This window comes from Leuciscus leuciscus, assembly GCF_965113295.1.
Source record: "Leuciscus leuciscus genome assembly, chromosome: 7".
Classification (NCBI taxonomy): domain Eukaryota; kingdom Metazoa; phylum Chordata; class Actinopteri; order Cypriniformes; family Leuciscidae; genus Leuciscus; species Leuciscus leuciscus.
In genome coordinates, this window is record NC_138731.1 from 40,870,328 (window position 1) to 40,890,917 (window position 20,590).

The 20,590-nt window shown below is 41.7% G+C and overlaps 1 protein-coding gene and 1 long non-coding RNA gene across 3 annotated transcripts in view; both read left to right on the top strand.

The window, feature by feature from the left end:
• Positions 1-20,590, top strand: part of LOC309502394 (legumain-like) — a 165,187-nt gene that overhangs the window by 101,723 nt on the left and 42,874 nt on the right. The gene's annotated exons all lie outside the window — the stretch shown is intronic.
• LOC309502818 lies at positions 8,002-10,510 on the top strand. Of its 2 annotated transcripts, XR_014207407.1 has the most exons (3): positions 8,002-8,063; positions 9,039-9,119; positions 9,716-10,510. It is a non-coding gene; the product is annotated as an uncharacterized lncRNA (long non-coding RNA). The 2 variants fall into 2 exon arrangements; XR_014207408.1 differs by lacking the exon at positions 8,002-8,063 and having other exon boundaries at positions 8,070-9,119.

Sequence of the window (20,590 nt, forward strand, 5' to 3'; positions counted from 1 at the left end):
TACGTTCACAGAACAGCAATGGTGAGTACAGAATCCAGCAGTTAATAACTGAGTCTTCTTACCACAGGGCAGCAATGGCAGAATGCAGTGGCGGATAACAGGTTCTCTACGTTCACAGAACAGCAATGGTGAGTACAGAATCCAGCAGTTAATAACTGAGTCTTCTTACCACAGGGCAGCAATGGCTGCATACAGCGGCAGATAACAAGTTCTCTATGATCACAGAACAGCAATGGTGAGTACAGAATCCAGCAGTTAATAACTGAGGAAGATCCTGAATTTGACGTAGGGGTCACGTGACGATTAGGTGATGGGTGTGTGATGGGTGCGTGATTCAACATGGCAGCGCGCTGCTGCTAGAAAGACAACAAACTTTTCTTTTTTTTCTTTTCTTTTTTTTTTTTTTCTCTCCCCCCGCCACGACAACGCCCGGTTAAAACCTGGATTAAAAACCTGGATTAAAACCTGGATTACGACTCGGACCTGGACCACCTGGAGGATTACATTGACAAATGCTTCAATAGACTATGTACAATGGGCCGATCACGCAAAGCAAAAAAACCGCACACTTCGGACTCTCCCATATCAACTGATTCTTCATCGTCGCCAACATCACCAACATCCACTCCTATCAAAACAAACTGCTGTTCTGACATACTTTTATCAATCAACGAGCGCTTATCTAACTTGGATTCTAGACTCTCACTAATCGAAGTACTTCACAAAGAATTCCAAAATCTTCGCCATAGCCTGGAATACAGTCAACAACAAGTCGATTCGCTCATAGAAGAAAACAAATCATTTAAAAGCTCCGTGGACACACTTACCGCTAAACTTTCCACTGTAAACACTCAACTCACCTCCGTCACCGCTGAGAACAAAGCTATGCAAGAAACCATCCTGGATTTACAGTCACGAAGTATGAGAGACAATTTAATCTTTTCCGGCATTGCCGAATCATCCACTGAAGACCCCGAAAAATCTGTTAAGGACTTCATGGTTAACCAGCTCAAACTTACACCAGAGACTGTTGAGCACATCACCTTCCATCGCGTACACCGTTTAGGACAGAAACTCCTCAACTCCACCCGACCCCGGCCCATCATCGTCAAATTTGAACATTTCAAACAAAAAGTACTCGTTCAGCGACAGGGCCGGCAGCTAAAAGGGACTCATTACGGACTCAACGACCAATTTCCACAAGAGATCATCCGCAGACGTAAGCTACTCTTCCCCATCCGCAAGACAATGATCAATCAAGGTAAAAAAGCAATCATTACAGTAGACAAACTATATATTGATGGACAATTGTTCAGAGACAAGGACACTACTCCCTGGCTTTACTAATTCTAGAAACTGTGAAATGATGTATAGACAATAGACCCCTGCTCCTCTCGCATTGCAATTATTATTATTATTATATTATTTTTATTTTTATTTTTATTTTATTTTTTACTTTTATTTTACACGCAAATAACCAATCAAATACCATCTATAAAGAATTAAGAAAAAATAAATTCTTGCTTAATGAAATAATAAACAAAAGAAACCAGTTTCTGATTCACAGACTTCGTCACGAAACTTTTCACCATAGCAATAAATCCGGAAAATATTTAGCCAGTCAAATTAAAAGAAATAAAGAAAAAACAGCTATAACCTCCATTAGAAACTCAGCAGGGAAGCTAACCAATTCACCAATTGAGATAAACAAAATATTTGAAGAATACTATACAAAATTATACTCATCTGATCTGGACCCAAACCAAGAAGACATAAACCAATTCCTCGATAACACCATTCTACAAAAACTCAACCCAGAACAAATTACCTCTCTCGAATTACCAATCACTGAAAAAGAACTTCATTCCGCGCTGAAACACATGCAAAATAATAAAGCACCAGGACCGGATGGCTTCCCTGCTGAGTTCTACGAACATTTTTGGTCAACGTTATACCCACTATTCAGTAGAACAATAACGGAAATAAAACAAAATGCTAAATTCCCATTCCACATGAATACAGCGCTTATATCACTCATTCCTAAACCTAACAAAGACCACACCCTCACATCTAACTACCGTCCTATTTCACTTATAAATGTCGACATAAAAATCATTAGCAAAGCATTATCCCATAGAATTGAAAAAAGTATACCATATATCATCCATCCTGATCAGACCGGCTTTATAAAAGGTAGACACGCATCCAACAATACCCGCAGATTATACAATTTAATGCATTACTCATCAGTACAACAGAAAGATACTCTCATTGCCACATTAGACGCTGAAAAAGCTTTTGATAGGGTCAACTGGAAATTTTTATTCACCACACTACAAAAATTTGGCTTTGGAGAGTCATTTATTAACTGTATCAAGATTTTATACACATCACCATCTGCCACAGTCACAACCAATGGACTAACATCACAAAGCTTCACACTGCACAGGGGGACGAGGCAGGGATGTCCACTCTCTCCATCTCTATTCACTATTTTTATTAACCCTTAGCAGCAGCTATCCGCCAAAACCCAGCAATCAAAGGTATTGAAACACCACAACAAACACATAAAATCTCACTTTGTGCAGATGATATTCTACTATTTATACAAGAACCTCTAGCATCTACTCAAGAAATAATTAAAACAATCCAGTCCTTCTCAAAAATGTCAGATTACGCAATAAACTGGAACAAATCTTCCATCCTCCCTTTACATAAAACCAAATGGGATGTGGCACCCCACCAATCACTTATACCTATATGTCATGATCACATCACCTACTTAGGCATTAAGATTTCCTCCAGACTGTCAGAGTTGTTAACACTCAACTTCACACCATTGCTAAAAAAAATAGAAGACGACTTGCTTCGATGGCTCAACCTTCCAATCTCCATAATCGGCAGGATAGCAGCAATAAAGATGACAATTTTACCAAAAATTAATTATCTATTCTCAATGATTCCAACCCACCCCACACTCACTTGGTTTAAATCACTAGACTCCATTATCACTCACTTCTACTGGAAAAATAAAACGCCAAGGATAAAACTCACCACACTACAAAAAAATAAGGTTCAAGGAGGACTAGAAGCACCAAATTTTCATTATTACTCAATGGCTAACCAACTGCAATACATATACAAATGGATCCACCCCACCCAATCCGATATTATATGGATAGATATAGAACAATCACTATGCAAAGAATTAAATATAGCTGACATACCATTCCTCACCAAATCAATCAAACAACACACATGTTTTAATGTTGTAACTATAGCTTCCACTCTGACAGCTTGGTGGAAATTTCACCAAATCACAAATTCTATACTAGCTCCATCTAACCTCACCCCACTGTGGAACAACCGTGACTTCATAAGCAATAAAAAAATACTGAATTTTCGCACATGGGCAGAAAGGGGTATCACCCACATTAATCATATTTTCAAATCTAACACATTAACAACATTTCCGCAATTGGCCCAGGAGTTTGGCATCGGGAGCAATGAATTTTTAAAATACCTACAACTCAAATCTTCTGTTCTGGCAAAAATAAACATCAGAGCCACAAATTTAGAACTTCCACCGGCAATATCAGACTTGGTTAACATTTCCTCTCCAAAGAAACTTCTCTCTAACATATACAAAATCATTTCAAATCAACTTCAGACCATATACTTACCAACAATAAAATGGGAAAACGATCTCTCAATAGCTCCTGATGCCAACTTCTGGACCCAAATCTGTAAAAACATCTATCTCATGTCCAAAAATGCTAATCTTCAATTAATACAATACAAAACACTTCATAGAACACATTACACGGGCAATAGATTAGCTAAAATGGGTTTCACATCAGAAGTTTGCACACATTGCAATCACAATTCTACAGATACATACATTCATGCAACCTGGCACTGCACTCCAATCAAACACTTTTGGGAAGAGGTCACACAGTCACTATCCACTATAATCGGCTGCCGCATCCCACTATCGCCCTCTCTTTGCTTGCTGGGGGACCTCACAATAATTACTAATAAAACTATAAACTCTAAAATGCTCCTCATAGCTCTAACCATCGCCAAGAAAACTATCCTCATGAACTGGAAAACTCGTAACAACATACACATTAACCACTGGAAAAATCTTATTACAGACTTCATTACAATGGAATACACATCTCCCCCTTATAATTACGCATCTGAAACCGACCTCTGCCATCCAACACTTTCTGACCTCTTACAACTATGAATCCATTCTCTCCTCTCAACTCCGACCCCTCCCACCTTTTAATCAACCCACGGATATTACTGCATTTTTGTTATTTTTGTCATCATTGTCATTATTTTCATTACTGTTATTGTTATGATTATTATTATTTTTTTATTATTGTTGTAATTGCTGTTGTTGTTGTCGTTGCTCTCATCATTGTTATCACCTTTTCCATCATCATCATCATCATCATCATCATTATTATTATTATTGCTGTTTTGGAATTACTAACTTGGTGTTCATTGTTATCACTACTGCTGTGGTTAAATCAATTGATTATTTCCAATTCCTCCCTAATCTTTTCATGTGTTTTTAATGCACCACAAAGTAGAATATAAAAAATAAAATAAATAAATAAGTGGATGTGTATGTATGTGTATATATATATATGTATATGTATGTGTGTGTATATATATATATATGTATATATATATATATATATATATATATATATATATATATATATATATATATATATATATATATATATATATGCATTGGAAAAACCTCATAAACACTTAGGCAGGCAAGACAGGTGAGAAGTGGTTTCCATAGGACAGCATCTCTGTCCCAAGTTGAGACACTCTCACACTGTACCCCTTCTTTTAATGCACCTTAGACACTACACATAACATACAAAAAATAAAATAAAATAAAATAAAATAAAATAAATTATATATATATATATATATATATATATATATATATATATATATATATATATATATATATATATATATATATATGTATGTAGTATAGTAGAAAATAGGGACTGAAGAGATGTGGGAGGAGGGTTATCTTATATTATAATATATTATAATATATTATCTTATTATATTATCTTACTATCTAAAAATTGATTTATCTATAGAGAGTGATGACAATCGTAATTGTTACATAGGAGAAAAGATAGAAATTAAAATTAAAATTGACTAATACAATGTTGGCAGTATGATGGTAGTGAGGAGTGGTGGTGGCGATGGTGATGAAGATGGTAATAAATAATAAATGGTTACTTTGCTTACGCATACACACACACACAAACACACACACACACACACACACACACACACACACACACACACACACACACATTTACACACTTTTATTTCACTTCAGGAATTATGGAATTACTAAATTGTTCGTTACTGCACTATTTTGGTCTGTATGTCTGTCTGTTAAATAAAATAAAAAAATAATAATAAATAAAAAATAAAAAAAATAAAAAAAATAACTGAGTCTTCTTACCACAGGGCAACAATGGCAGAATGCAGTGGCGGATAACAGGTTCTCTATGTCCACATTAATTCTTGGTACCCCACCGGACTAGACGATCTCCGACTAAGCTTTCAGAGTGCTGGTAACATCAAACTTTCCCATACTCGTGCATGAATCAAACCACTTTAAATCCTCACACGTGCTCACTTCAATCGTCAAACACTGCAGTGACACACCGCTTAACATCCTAGGATATCCAGAACCACCAAAGGAGGCTAGGGAGAGCATTTTCACATTTGGCTCCAAAACTCTGGAATAGTCTTCCTGATACTGTTCGTTGCTCAGACTCGCTCTCCCAGTTTAAAACTAGATTAAAGTCGCATCTCTTCAGCCAGGCATTCATATAATCCTACAGTTCAAACTACAATCCGGCCTCTAGCTCATAAATGCCAGAGGAGAACTGGCCCCCGACTGAGCCTGGGTTCTCCCAAGGTTTTTTTTCTCCATTAGGTCACCTGATGGAGTTTTAGGACACCATTAGGTCACTTGATGGAGTTTTTCGGTTCCTTGCCACTGTTGCCTTTGGCTTGCTCAGTTGGGGATATTTTGGGGATATTTAATTTTATTTCATCAATCAATAATTCCTCTTGAAACAAACTTTGTTGTATTATTTTAATTTAATACTGTGAAGCTGCTTTGATACAATCTGTATTGTGAAAAGCGCTATACAAATAAACTTGACTTGACTTGACTTGACTTAACAGTGAAAAGTGTACCTTCACTTCAGCTCGTCGGGGCCGGCAAATCCACTATGATGATACTTTCAAAAGGGAGACACCAAGTTCGACCAACAATCTGTAATTCAGAACACACTCGTTTCCCTCGCCACACCAACCGTCTTTACTTCTGCTACTGTCCCGCCGCCTCTGCCTCTCATCTTCCTGTAACCTCAACTTTAATCGAGACCGCTCTGCTTGCCTGCACACGCGCCTGTCTCTTCAAACGGCCGCTCTTTTAAATCACCCGTTCCCAACACACGCTCCAATAGCTGCTTGATTATCCACTGCAGCTGTTACTCATCAACATAGGCAGCCATGACAGGCCGCCGGAACCGGCCTGTTGTCACACCGGAAATGTTTCCCCAGGGGGACTCGTTCTCTATTCGAAGTTCCCATTCGTCACCCGGTGACATATCTATCTGCATTTTTTCGGAGTTCACTGTGTAGCCTGCTTCCTGAATCATCGCGTTTACTTCTGTATATTATATCTATCTGCATTTTTTCGGAGTTCACGGTGTAGCCTGCCCCCTGAATCGTCGCGTTTACACGTAGCCTGCCCCCTAAATCGTCGCGTTTACTTCTGTATATTATATCAATCTATAAATTGCGGGAACGTCTTTCTGTCAGTGTGTCTGTGTGTGTGTGTGTGTGTGTGTGTGTGTGTGTGTGTGTGTCCGTGTGTGTTATTTGCATATCTCTCGAACCGTTAGTATGATGGATTTCAAACTTGACAGGTGTCTTACTACGGGCATGAGTAAGTGCAGTGCCAAGTTTGACGTTGTTTGGATTAGAAATGCAAAAGATATTGTTAGATATACACTCACCTAAAGGATTATTAGGAACACCTGTTCAATTTCTCATTAATGCAATTATCTAATCAACCAATCACATGGCAGTTGCTTCAATGCATTTAGGGGTGTGGTCCTGGTCAAGACAATCTCCTGAACTCCAAACTGAATGTCAGAATGGGAAAGAAAGGTGATTTAAGCAATTTTGAGCGTGGCATGGTTGTTGGTGCCAGACGGGCCGGTCTGAGTATTTCACAATCTGCTCAGTTACTGGGATTTTCACGCACAACCATTTCTAGGGTTTACAAAGAATGGTGTGAAAAGGGAAAAACATCCAGTATGCGGCAGTCCTGTGGGCGAAAATGCCTTGTTGATGCTAGAGGTCAGAGGAGAATGGGCCGACTGATTCAAGCTGATAGAAGAGCAACTTTGACTGAAATAACCACTCGTTACAACCGAGGTATGCAGCAAAGCATTTGTGAAGCCACAACACGCACAACCTTGAGGCGGATGGGCTACAACAGCAGAAGACCCCACCGGGTACCACTCATCTCCACTACAAATAGGAAAAAGAGGCTACAATTCGCAAGAGCTCACCAAAATTGGACAGTTGAAGACTGGAAAAATGTTGCGTGGTCTGATGAGTCTCGATTTCTGTTGAGATATTCAGATGGTAGAGTCAGAATTTGGCGTAAACAGAATGAGAACATGGATCCATCATGCCTTGTTACCACTGTGCAGGCTGGTGGTGGTGGTGTAATGGTGTGGGGGATGTTTTCTTGGCACACTTTAGGGCCCTTAGTGCCAATTGGGCATCGTTTAAATGCCACGGCCTACCTGAGCATTGTTTCTGACCATGTCCATCCCTTTATGACCACCATGTACCCATCCTCTGATGGCTACTTCCAGCAGGATAATGCACCATGTCACAACCCAGCAAACATTGGTCCGACGGCAACGTCGTGTCCCTGGCCAAAAATAGTCGCGGTATGACGGCATAAATCGGTAAAAATATGTAACACAGAACATTTCCTAAAAATGCATTCAGATACATGTGTGCATGTCTACAGTTATCTGAGGTTGCATGTATAATTGTTATTTTGACTTTTAGCTACGTGTAGTTCAATATATACCATGTTGTGTTTCGGGTGAGAGAGGACGTCACCATGGCGACGTCTTTTACACGTGCATTTATAGTCCATCATGACCCTCTATGAAATCAATTGTGATAAAGCTGTGCTTAATCCTTGTGTGGTTAATACTGCAATAATTAATTAAATTTTTTATTAAATTAAAGTTTTAATAAGTTGTGTGAATACGTCCACTGACGTCCTTTACACGTCTATAGTATCGGGTGAGAGGACGTCACCTGGCGACGTCTTTTACACGTGCATTTATAGTCCATCATGACCCTCCATCATGGAATCCTTGTGAAATATGCAAAAGCTGTGCTTAATCCTTGCATGGTTAATACTTCAAAAATTCATTTAATTGCCCAAGTAGTTTTTAAGAGGTTGTGAAGACGTCCACTGACGTCCTTTACACGTCAAGGCTGTGAATACACGTCCACTGACGTCCTTTACACATCTAGTCAAGCAAGACAGAAAAAAACCCCCCAGGAATTATCTTTATGAAATACACGAATTGTATACAAAGTAAATATATTTACTTTATCTTGTTTAAATAAATTATAATCACACAGTTCCCAGTGTGGTTAAGTTAATGCAAAGCCTCTGCATTTTAGTCATTATTTCAACCTTAGCCTACCTTACCTTTTCGGTAATGTTGTGTTTTTTTTTTGTTTGTTTTTTATGGAATGTATGCATGTAAAACAGAAATATATCTGGTCACCATTTATGTCTGAGTTGGATGTAATTGCCAAAACTGTGCTGCCAAGATGTAACAAAAGATCTCCCGACATTACCAAATCCCGCGATAGGTTAGATTATCTCACGAGATGTTAACGCGTTTTCCCCATAGACTCACTCCGGAACACTGAAGTTTGAACAACCACGAAGAGAGGAGGAATTGAGGCCCATATTATTAAAAATCTACTGTTGGGTACGTACATTTTGTATTATTAGATTCACGTGCTAGAGTTTTACTTGTTTGACATGAATGAACCGAAAGAAATGATGCCCACATTGTCAACTGAAATTGGCTAACTGAGTTTGGCTAAAATTAGCTAGTAGGCTAAAAGTTGCTTTGAACTTATACAACGGTATACCATAGTATAAAGTATGTTTAATGATACAGTCAAAGTTATTACTGTAAATTATTAATGTAGCCTTTTGAGAGTTTCTTTCAGAAAGTAAATTATCTGAAGTAGAATGAAATGTTTAGCTGGATTTGAACATGTATGTTTTCAGTAACTGCTTTAAAAATTTTGTAATTTTAGAATTGCTAAACATGTCTATTCAGGGGACATCACAGCCCACCTGTCTTTATCAGAAATGTCCTGTTCACTTTCTCACTGTTACACACCTAGTTAAGGGTCTTTCTCAAGGGCACCACAGTGGTATTGAAGAGGCAGGGGACAAATGCTGTTTTGAATTTAGCTGAAGACCATACAAATATTTTGAAAATAAGTGCATGTCATTTACCTCAAATTTTTTATTTTCATTTATTTTAAAAAGAAATATATTCTCTTCCCTTAGATGCTGTGAAGAGGTGGAGCCCACATGCTACAGACACTGAAATTGATGCAGCAATGGCAGAACACCTGAAACACACTCCAGGAAGAGCTGGGGGTGGTGGATACAAAAAATGAGCCAAACAATGTGTTTAAGGGATAGTTCACCCAAAAATGAAAATTGTCATCATTTACTCAACCTCATGTTTCAAACCTGTATACCTTTCTATGCTAAACACAAAGATGTTTAGATGTTTGTAACCAAGCAGATGTCGCTTCCCATTAATAATCATTTTTTCTCCAATAATGGTAGTCAGTGGATGCTCTATTTGCTTGGTTACAAACATTCTTCAAAATATCTTCTTTTGTGTTCAGCAGAAGAAAGAAACTCATACAGGTTTGGAATTTGGTGAGTAAATTACATAATTTTCATTTTTGGGTGAACTATCTTTATATAATAATTCAGTATTTTGCAATTGGTATTTTAGTTTGGTTAACAAATCGAGAGCTTAGAATTATAAGGTTCTATCTCCGTTTATTGTAGTTTATAAAGCATCAAAGTTTTTAAACTCGGTTTATGTTTTGTGAGATGGAACCTTTTATTTTATAATAACTACTAACAATTTTTTTTTTTTTTTACAAAAATAACACCACACAGGCATTAATAAACACCTAATGGATCAGATTGTCAAAAACTCAATTTCAACCAAAAGTGGAGATAGAACCTTAAAATTCTAAGCTCACGAAATGTTAAACATTGAAAAAAATAAAGAGAAATTTTGGCTGTTCAATATCAATAAAATGTTGTGCTTAATCAGAACATGCTTCTTTTTTGCTTATGTCCACAAATAATGTGTTATTGTTTTTGATGTACACGTGATTAAAACGTTTTATTGACGTTCAGGTCTGACTGGACCAATTTTGGACCTTTTTAGAACCTTTGTCAAGATGTGTAGGCTAAACCTCAAGACTTGATTGTCTTTCACGATGTTACACAATAGGTGTGTGATTATTTTATATGCAGGCTTATATATACACTTAAATTATGCAGCAACACATTTAAACACATATGACGACGCATTTAGACGTCCAGGGACGCGCAGAAGAGACGTGGAATTCACGGCCAGAAAAGACGTGGAATTCACGGCCAGAAATGACGTCGGTTCAACTTCCATTTTGGAACTATTTTTCAACCATGACGGGACGTCTCGGACGGACGTCTTTTCAACGGTCATTAAACGTCCAAATGTTTGCTGGGAAAGCTCGAATCATTTCAAATTGGTTTCTTGAACATGACAATGAGTTCACTGTACTAAAATGGCCCCCACAGTCACCAGATCTCAACCCAATAGAGCATCTTTGGGATGTGGTGGAACGGGAGCTTCGTGCCCTGGATGTGCATCCCACAAATCTCCATCAACTGCAAGATGCTATCCTATCAATATGGGCCAACATTTCTAAAGAATGCTTTCAGCACCTTGTTGAATCAATGCCACGTTGAATTAAGGCAGTTCTGAAGGCGAAAGGGGGTCAAACACAGTATTAGTATGGTGTTCCTAATAATCCTTTAGGTGAGTGTATATCGATAAAAGAAGCACGTAAGTAGTGTTTTCTCTGAGTTCACTGTGTAGCCTGCTCCCTGAATCGTGTAGTTCAATTTTCCACATTTATTGTATGTCATTATGTCAGTATCAGCATTTGCTTTCTACCATGCACAAATACAAATGTCACTGAACTTTTGCTGTGTAATTGTAACAGTGAGCACTCAAATACACCAAACCAACAATTACTAAAAACACACACAAAAACTGATTTTGCAATCGACGCGTTTATTCATTTGTGGATGTTAACTGAATCTGTAAGTCAGCTATGCTGTTTACTTCTGAATATTGTATTGCATTCTGGTACGCTTAACGTTATCGCTACTGTGTAATAGTAGCCTATGCTATTCACCAACTAAACATATCCTATTCAATGCGTTCACAGTCTCTTTCACGGGCACCAAACCAACAATTACTAAAAACACACACAAAAACTGATTTTGCACGGGCATTTTGTACTAGTTTTGTAAAATGTATACATTTTTGTATAATTACCATTATATTTAACTATATTGATCCACCATGCTTGCCTCATCTTGAATATATCTTATATTCATGCATTAGGCCTGTGCAGGACCAGTAATATTTGCAAAATGCCCCTTAAACTTATAATGGTGGCACACTCTGGCCTACATTATCTGTTGCAAATCAGCTGTTCCAATAGATAGTTTACAAAATAAACTACTGGCACAGACTACTTGCAAGGTAAGAGAATAGTTATCCAATTTCCATCTGTGGATGGACTGAGGAAGTTATATAATTTATAAATATATATATATTAGTATTTAGAAATATTTCATAATTATGTGTTTGTCTCTTCCTGTCTGTGGGCAAGTATTGATTGCAAAACCTGCACCTCTTCTGTGTGTTAATATCATAATGATCCCTACTTCGTGAAGTCAAGCAGCAGAAGTTAAGTGGCAATGTGCAAATACTTTAGACACAGGCCGTTCATCCAATCTGAGGCTGATAATAACTTTGATGCATGTCTTCAGCACTCATGTCTTGATGCATGTCTTCAGGTCCCCACACTAGCATTAGTATGACAGCGCTCTGACATTCTCTTACTCCTCATTAAGTGGCCTTTTGTACAAACACCTAATACTAATAACATTTTCAGATTTTCCGTGACCTTATCTAATGTGAGAACTATTTATGGTTAATTAGTTAAAGCATAAAAAAAAAACAATATCTAACTCTTTGAATATGAGCTAATTAAACAATAGTAATTTTGGTAATTACAGTGACAATGATGAATTTGTATATACTAACATATTAACAATGTAGAGACTACAATTATGAATTAACAATAAACTACTAGTTTGCACATGATTTAAGTACTTTATTACTGTATAATTATTATTAAAGTTATGTACAAACTATATTCTATCCCTTACCCCAAAACCTACCCATCACAGGAAACCTTCTGCATTTTTGCATTTTCAGAAAACCTCACATAGTATGATTTATAAGATGTTTTTCCTCATCGGGACAAAAAATCACACGTTTACTTAGCTATCTGGTACATTGCATAGAATTCTGTTGTTTTTATATACAGATAGTTATATATTTTATAACTTACCCTTAACCCACATCCTAAACGGGCGGTACCGACGTGTCCCCCTTTTTCGTGTTCAGAGAACAACGGTTGGAAGCAAGATTTTTGAAAGGGGGGCGTTCACGAGTTTACATCAAAGATCCAGGCAAAACAAGAGATTACGTGGGGGACGCGGGGGACGACTAAAAAGTAGGCAAGTTTTGGGACATACTACTTCGTCATCTTTATCGGACGGATCTGTTGCGTGCGTCCTGTCACGTAAACTGCCCTGTCAATCATCTTGTCACAGTTAAAATCCTCTATTAAATCTAATTTCATTTCCTACCGTTTCGGAGAGAAATGTAGTAGCACGTTCATCTGCCAGTGGGTCTTTCATGGAGACTGTCCTCATGTGTTTGCAATTTTAATATGCATTTAAAAGTTGCTGCGCTTCACCAACGGACGTCACTCAAATGCCTTTTGGGCGCAATTGGATAGACCTAAAACCAATCAGAGCGATCGTCATCGTGTAAAGCCCGCCCCAACGTTTCTGATTGGTGCCGCGATTCGAGGGATTAGAAATGGGCTTGAATGAGCTCTTTGCCAGACTACTTGCGGAGCAAATCTAAATTTGCCGTAAGTTGTCTGGGTTTTCCCAGGCTAGTGTGTTGGCAGTGTGTGAGCAAAACCACCCTAGAATGATAAAAATCCACCCAGTGTTTTTTTTTACAATTTCAATAAATCATAAGCACTGTCTCAGAATAAGCTGTTCTAAGATTCTATGCAATGTGATGTAGAATTGCACAGGCCCCTCCCACGACTGTTGATTGACACTGCAGTTTGAGCATAGACCCGCCCTGAGTGAGCTGGACACAGTCCGCCATTGTTTCCAGCTTGAGCAGCTGTAGACAAGAATGTCTCCTAAGCGATTGAGGTGTGTTGTTGTTGGATGTAAGAAGCAGTCTTCATTTACTCTCGTTGTTACTCGAGGATGGATCTGTACTGTTTGTGATCCAGCTTATGGTCTTCAGAGCGACAGGCCTAACGTTACTGACCACGGCAGAAATGAAAGTGAGAGCGTGCTCTTTATGACAGCTCATCGAGTCATTTTACGGATATAAGGTTTACCAGTTTATTTAGCACCCACTGAAAAGGTGTGTTTATATTTGTTTACTGTTAGTTGTAACGAGTGTTTTGTGTACTTCGCTGTGTATGTTGTTGATAATGAAAGGGAGAGAGAGAAAGTTTATGGATAAGACTTTAATACTCACTTCTTATACTGTGTTTATTCAGCTCTTACTGTGATTCTCTGGAGTAAAACTAACGCTTCATCTTTTGTGTGATGTACAATAAACTTCACTGAACTCATCAGTATATTTTGGTCATCATTCGGACAGGGTCTACTACAGCAGGCTTGTATTAATAGTGGATAAAAGCAGATGACAAGTAAATTATAACCATAATTAAACTAAACTATACCTGTTCTATCTCCATACAGCATATATTCTCTGGCTCTGTGGGCATTATTGTCCGACTCCGAGTCGTAATGAACACTGCAACTGAGAGTTTCTGTTCTGATATTATCAGATGGTTCTGAGCGAGCTCGTGAGGCTCCGCCCCCTGGGCCGGCAGCAGCAGTTAATTAGCATTTAAAAGGCACACACTAAAACAGCGCGCTTTTCTGAGCCCCAAAAAATGACAATTTAAACATGCTGTAAAAAATTATCTGTTGGGTATTTTGAGCTAAAACTTCACATACATACTTTGGGGACATCAGAGACTTATTTTACATCTTGTGAAAAGAGTCATAATAGGTGCCCTTTAAAATTCAAAGAGTCAAAATAGTCTATTAAAGGGATACTCCACTTTAAAATGAAAATTCTGTCATCATATACTCACCCTCATGTTGTTTTAATCCTTTATTAATTTCTTTCTTCTGCTGAACAGAAAGGAAGATATTTAGAAGAATATCAGTAACCAGACAGTTTCTGGTCTCATTGACTTTTTTTTTTCCTAATATGGAAGTCAATGAGACCAACTTGCAACTGCAGCAGCCTATCGAAAGGCCCCGTCGTGACGTCAGCTCCAATGAGGGCGCTTCGCGCCCACTACGTCACGTCCCGCCGAAACGGGCGTGGCCTTGGGCTATAAATATAGCTCGAGAGGCTGGTATAGCTGATTTTCATCTCTTCAGCGGAGCTCACGCATCGCTGGATCCAGAGAGAAGAAGCCGCGCCGTCGAGAAAGCCTTTCAGCGAGACGAGCCTTGCATCGAAGCCGCTGGCCGAGCCGCCTTCTGCCGCTGTTCCTGCTGCGCTATCCGGCGCACTATATCCTTTACATACTAGTGTGTTCGCCGCCGCGACACACACTCTCTCTCTAAAAGAGCTCGAGCGTCTTTCTTAAGATGTCTCGCACCTTCTGTGGCTCGTGCCGAGCCCCACTCAGCGACGGGGACCGCCATGTAATCTGCGTTTCCTGCCTGGATGAAGGACATGCAGCTCTCGCTCTCGCTGACGGCGGATGCCCTCACTGCAAGCTACTGCCTATGGCGACTCTGAGGACTCGCCTGGCATTCTTCCACGAGACGAAAAAGTGCCGTGCTCAGCGGGTCCCGGAGCCTCCTCCAACCATTACAGGCTCGCCGGTTCGCCCGCCAGCTTCACCTGAGTCTATCACTCCCGGACAACGGCCGCCGTCTGCCGCCGCTTCCGTTGTGGATGACACTGAAGAAGTGGCGATTGTAGAGGAGGACAGCTGCTCTATCCTGGCGTCGGGCAGTGAGGATTGGTCGAGCTCTGTGGATCTTGCCCCCTCTGCTCGCGAGTCTTCCGGGAAAAGAGCGAGCATTGAAGCAGAGCTAACGCGCCTGCTCACACAGGCACGGAGCCTGCGCACAACCGGCTGGATGGTTGTTTCCTGCTAGGAGACCGCGTTTCGCCACCTTCTAGACCCGCGCCATTTCTTCCTGAGCTTCATGAAGAACTCGCGAAGTCCTGGTGTGCCCCCTTCTCAGCCAGGGTGCGTACCTCTGCCTCAGCAGCATTCTCCGTGGTGGACAGTGCTAAAAGCAGAGGATACCATTCTCTTCCTCCGGTGGAAGAAGCGGTAGCTGCCCATCTTTGCCCGCCCTCTGCTGGACGGCGTGCAAAGACGGCGCTTCCATCTAAAGCCTGCCGCACTACTTCAGCCATGCACAGCCGCGCTTACACCGCCGCTGGACAGGTTGCATCTGCGTTGCACACAATGGCCACATTGCAGATCTTCCAAGCCAACCTTCTCTGAAAGCTGGATGAGGAAGGGCCGGAAGCTATCAGCGTGCCGGATTTAAGAAGCGCTACGGATCTTGCACTCCGCGCCACTAAATCCGCAGCACAGGCCATAGGGCGGAACATGGCCTCTATCACCGTTGCTGAGAGACACTTATGTTTGACGCTCTCTGAGATGCCGGACTCAGAGCGCGCTGCGTTCCTCGACGCCCCCATCTCTCCTGCTGGTCTCTTTGGATCTTCAGTCAAAGATTTCGCGGACAGATTCGCTGAGGTGCAGAAAACGTCACAAGCCATGAAGCATTTCCTGCCGAAGCGCGCTAGCTCTGCAACAGGCCGCTCTAAACAGCCGTCTGCTCGAAGCTCCCAGCCGCAGCCGCAGCCCACCGCCGCCGCTTCACAGCGTCGACAGGCCCGAGACTCGAGACCGCGCTCTCGCTCTGCCGGCCGCCGCCCCCCACGTGGGCCCCGGCAGAAGGTTGAGATAAAGCCCGAGGCCTCAAAGTCTTCCTAGCCCGCCTAGGAAAACGACGGTGTTCAAGTCCCGCTGCGGCCAGACTTCCACCAAAACTTCTCGCTCGTTCAGTTCCAGAAAATGCGACTGTTCCAGTGTATTATGCAGTAAACAAGCCGGTACCACGGCCCGCTTGCCTGCACACAAACGCCGTTTTTACGGCGACCCAGATGAATCTCTCAAAGAGTGTTTTTCCTGGTATTCCGGCCACGGGCGATGGTGTTATGTGTGTAGTAAAAATGCCCGCTGCCCAGTGCTCATTCCTACACACAGACACAGCCCGCCCCACAGGGCTCACGCACATAAAATCGACTCATATCGTTTGTGCATTAAATACTACACACTGCATGTCTTTCGGTTTCTGTAAAAACGAAACCAACACACATACAGTCAGCTCAGGCCGACGGTGTTTTCAGTGCAGTAAATGTGCCCGCGGTTATACGTCCACATTCACTCACAGACATGACAAGTCCCACGGGGTTCCCCCCACTCGTTCTCCCTCAGCTATTCCCCCCACTCGTTCTCCCTCGCCCAAGGAGAGTCGAGAGCGGACAGGCTGCCTGCTGTGATCAGCGCGCCCCCCGCCTCAAACGCTGCAGATGCGGCGTCTATGTTACAGCATACCGAAGCTCTACGGCCGCCACAATGTCACGGCCAGAGCCCAGATCTCATTCAACCCCTAGCTATTCGTCCGAATGCATGGGCAAAGCTCCCCGGGGTATCAGAATGGGTGCTGAACATTATAGAAAGAGGCTATTCGCTACAGTTCGCTCGACGCCCCCGCAGTTGCGCGGCGCGAATCGAAACCACGGTGGAAAAGGAAGTAGCACATCTACTTTGAACCGAGATTGCGAAACTGTTGAGCAAAGGGGCCATAGAGCCTTTATCTCAAGCTCAGAGCGAAGGGGGTCTGTACAGCAGATATTTTATGGTACCGAAAAAAGACGGGGGTCTCAGACCCATTCTAGATCTAAGACAGCTGAACAAAGCGCTTGCAAAGCGCCGGTTCAAAATGCTCATAACCAGGAAAATCCTCTCGCAAATTCGCCAAGGGGACTGGTTTGTGTCAATAGATCTGAAGGACGCGTATTTTCAAATACAAATAGCGTCACGTCACAGGCGATTTTTGAGATTCGCCTTCGAGGGCCAGGCATTTCAATACACAGTTCTACCGTTTGGCCTGTCCCTAGCACCCCGTACATTCACGATGAGACTTCGGGGAATGCGAGTTTTGAACTACTTGGACGATTGGCTGGTTCTAGCTCAGACTCACTCAGAGCTCATAGAACACAGGACCATGTTACTCGAACATCTCGAGAACTTGGGTCTCAGTCAATTGGGCGAAGAGTTCACTGTCTCCCAGTCAGAGAATATCTTTTCTGGGCACAGAACTGGACTCGTTGTCTATGACAGCTCAGCTTTTGCCACAGCGCAGACTGGACATTCAGCGCATGACGGAAACCTTCCGCTGCGGCGCTATAGTCCCGCTCAGAAAGTTTCAAAGGATGCTGGGTCTCATGGCCTCAGCATCATCAGTACTCCAGCTGGGTCTGCTTCGCATGCGCCCACTGCAGTTCTGGTTAAAAGTGCGAGTGCCGCGCCGAGCGTGGACCTCCGGTCTTTTTCGCCTCAAGGTCAAACAGAAATGCATCTCAGCCCTGAAACCTTGGAAAGCGATCGACTGGTACCAGTCAGGTGTAAGCCTGAGGACTTCCTCGAGTGTGAAGGTGGTGTCTACGGACGCCTCCACCTCGGGATGGGGAGCGCTGCTCGAGGGCAGACCGTTCTTTGGCCAGTGGTCAGAACGGGAAAAGCTTCTACACATAAACTGCTTGGAAATGATAGCAGTCGACAACGCGCTGAGGCGCTTTTGTCCCCAGATAGCAGGACACCACGTCTTGGTCCATTCGGACAACATGTCAGTGGTGGCCTATATAAATCGCCAGCAGTGTTAATTTTGACAGCAAATTTTGATTTAGTTTTAGTCATAGTCTTTTGACTGAAATGCCATTTAGTTTTAGTCATATTTTAGTCATCTGAAATGTTTTAGTTTTAGTCTAGTTTTAGTCGACGAAATACAATAAGATTTTAGTCGACTAAATCTACAGTAGATTTAGTCGACTAAAATATAATGGGTTTCAATTTAAATGCATTTACTTAGAATTTCTCTAAAATTTCCAAACCCATATACTCCCGGAGAAAACATATATTAACCTGCTATTATGAATGATTTTAAAGTTTGAACGTGCAATATAGATATAATTACTGTAACTTAAAAAATATCTTAAAATTAAATAAAACCACTTTTCCTAAAGTAGAAGACAGTCTTTTTTTCAATGAATGATATATGAATTCTTTATAACTACTTACATCATTCTCTATTCTTTCAAGCAGACATATTTATTTGTATGCGTTAAATATAATTAATCCTTATTAAAGCTATTAACGAGCAGTGAATGCTTTTCTCTTTTTCTTTTGTTGCTTGATCAATATTAAGGACACAGACCGCATTAGGTTTATTACCCACTGTCACTTTAAGACATCGGATCATGTCCAATGACATGCGGATCCAATGCACTGATGCACATACATAGATACACTCACAACTGTTTAAGAAGACATAACCGACATAATTTACGTGAATACTCTCCAAAACGGACATTTAGACATAATATTTGTGTGTATTTGTCCATTCAGACACGAAAGAGAGCTCAATTCTGTACTCGCGCGCTGTATAGGCTAGGTGTCTATGTGAATGGCTGCACGCTTCAGGTCGGGTGTGTGCGCACAGAAAACCGTACCGAATAGAGCTCTTTTTTTGCGTCGTCACTCTTTATTCAGATCTTCATGTCTGCTCTACTCATTCTCCCAGACGTTTACATGTTTTAACGCTTCATGAGACATGCAGCGCATGCCAACTCGTGTGCCGCTGGGTAGCTCACGTTACAGTACAATTGTGCGCATCTACCACAAATGCAGACTGGATCGCTTCCCAAATCGTCACTATCTAACATTTTCGTCTAGTTTTTATTCGTTGACGAAAATGTCAATAGATTTTCGTCATAGTTTTTGTCATTCAAAACTAGTTTTTATTTAATTATCGTCTCGTTTTCGTCTGTGAAAAAATGTGGTTGACGAAAATAATGACGAAAATTATTCGTCAACGAAATTAACACTGATCGCCAGGGAGGTATCAGGTCCCGAAACCTTTACAGGCTGACGGAACGCCTCCTGGTCTGGGCTCAGCGCAATTTGCGCTCGCTGAGAGCAGCGCACGTGCCCGGCCACCTGAATGTGGGACCAGACAGACTGTCCAGGAACAATGTTCCAGCAGGAGAATGGTCCTTACACCCACAGACAGTCCAGCTGCTGTGGGAGACATTCGGCAGAGCGGAAGTAGACCTGTTTGCGTCTCAAGAAAACGCTCACTGTCCGAAGTTTTTCTCCAAGAGCATGGACGCGCTGGCACACGTCTGGCCCCGCTGCCCGCTCTATGCTTTTCCCCCCGTCACGCTCCTACCTCATGTATTAGAGCGGATCAGGGAAAACGGATGCTCAGTGCTACTAGTAGCTCCGTTCTGGAAGAACCAGGCCGTGTTCCCAGTTCTGATGCAGCTGACAAGCACTGCCCCATGGCCGATACCGGTGAGGAGGGACCTCCTCTCTCAAGCCAGGGGCTCGATCTGGCATCCTCACCCGGAGCTTTGGTCCCTACATGTGTGGGCCATCAACGGGTACCCGCTACCCTCCCGGAGGGAGTGCTAAACACGATCACGCAGGCTATAGCCCCCTCTACGAGACGGCTCTATTCTTCGAAATGGTCTGTGTTCTCTGGCTGGTGCACAGCCCGTGGCATATCACCCCCAGATTGTGGGGTGATGGAGGTTCTTTCCTTCCTACAAGAGCTACTGGACAAGGGCAGGACCCCATCTACGCTCAAAGTTTACGTGGCGGCTATAGCAGCGTTTACTGAACCAAC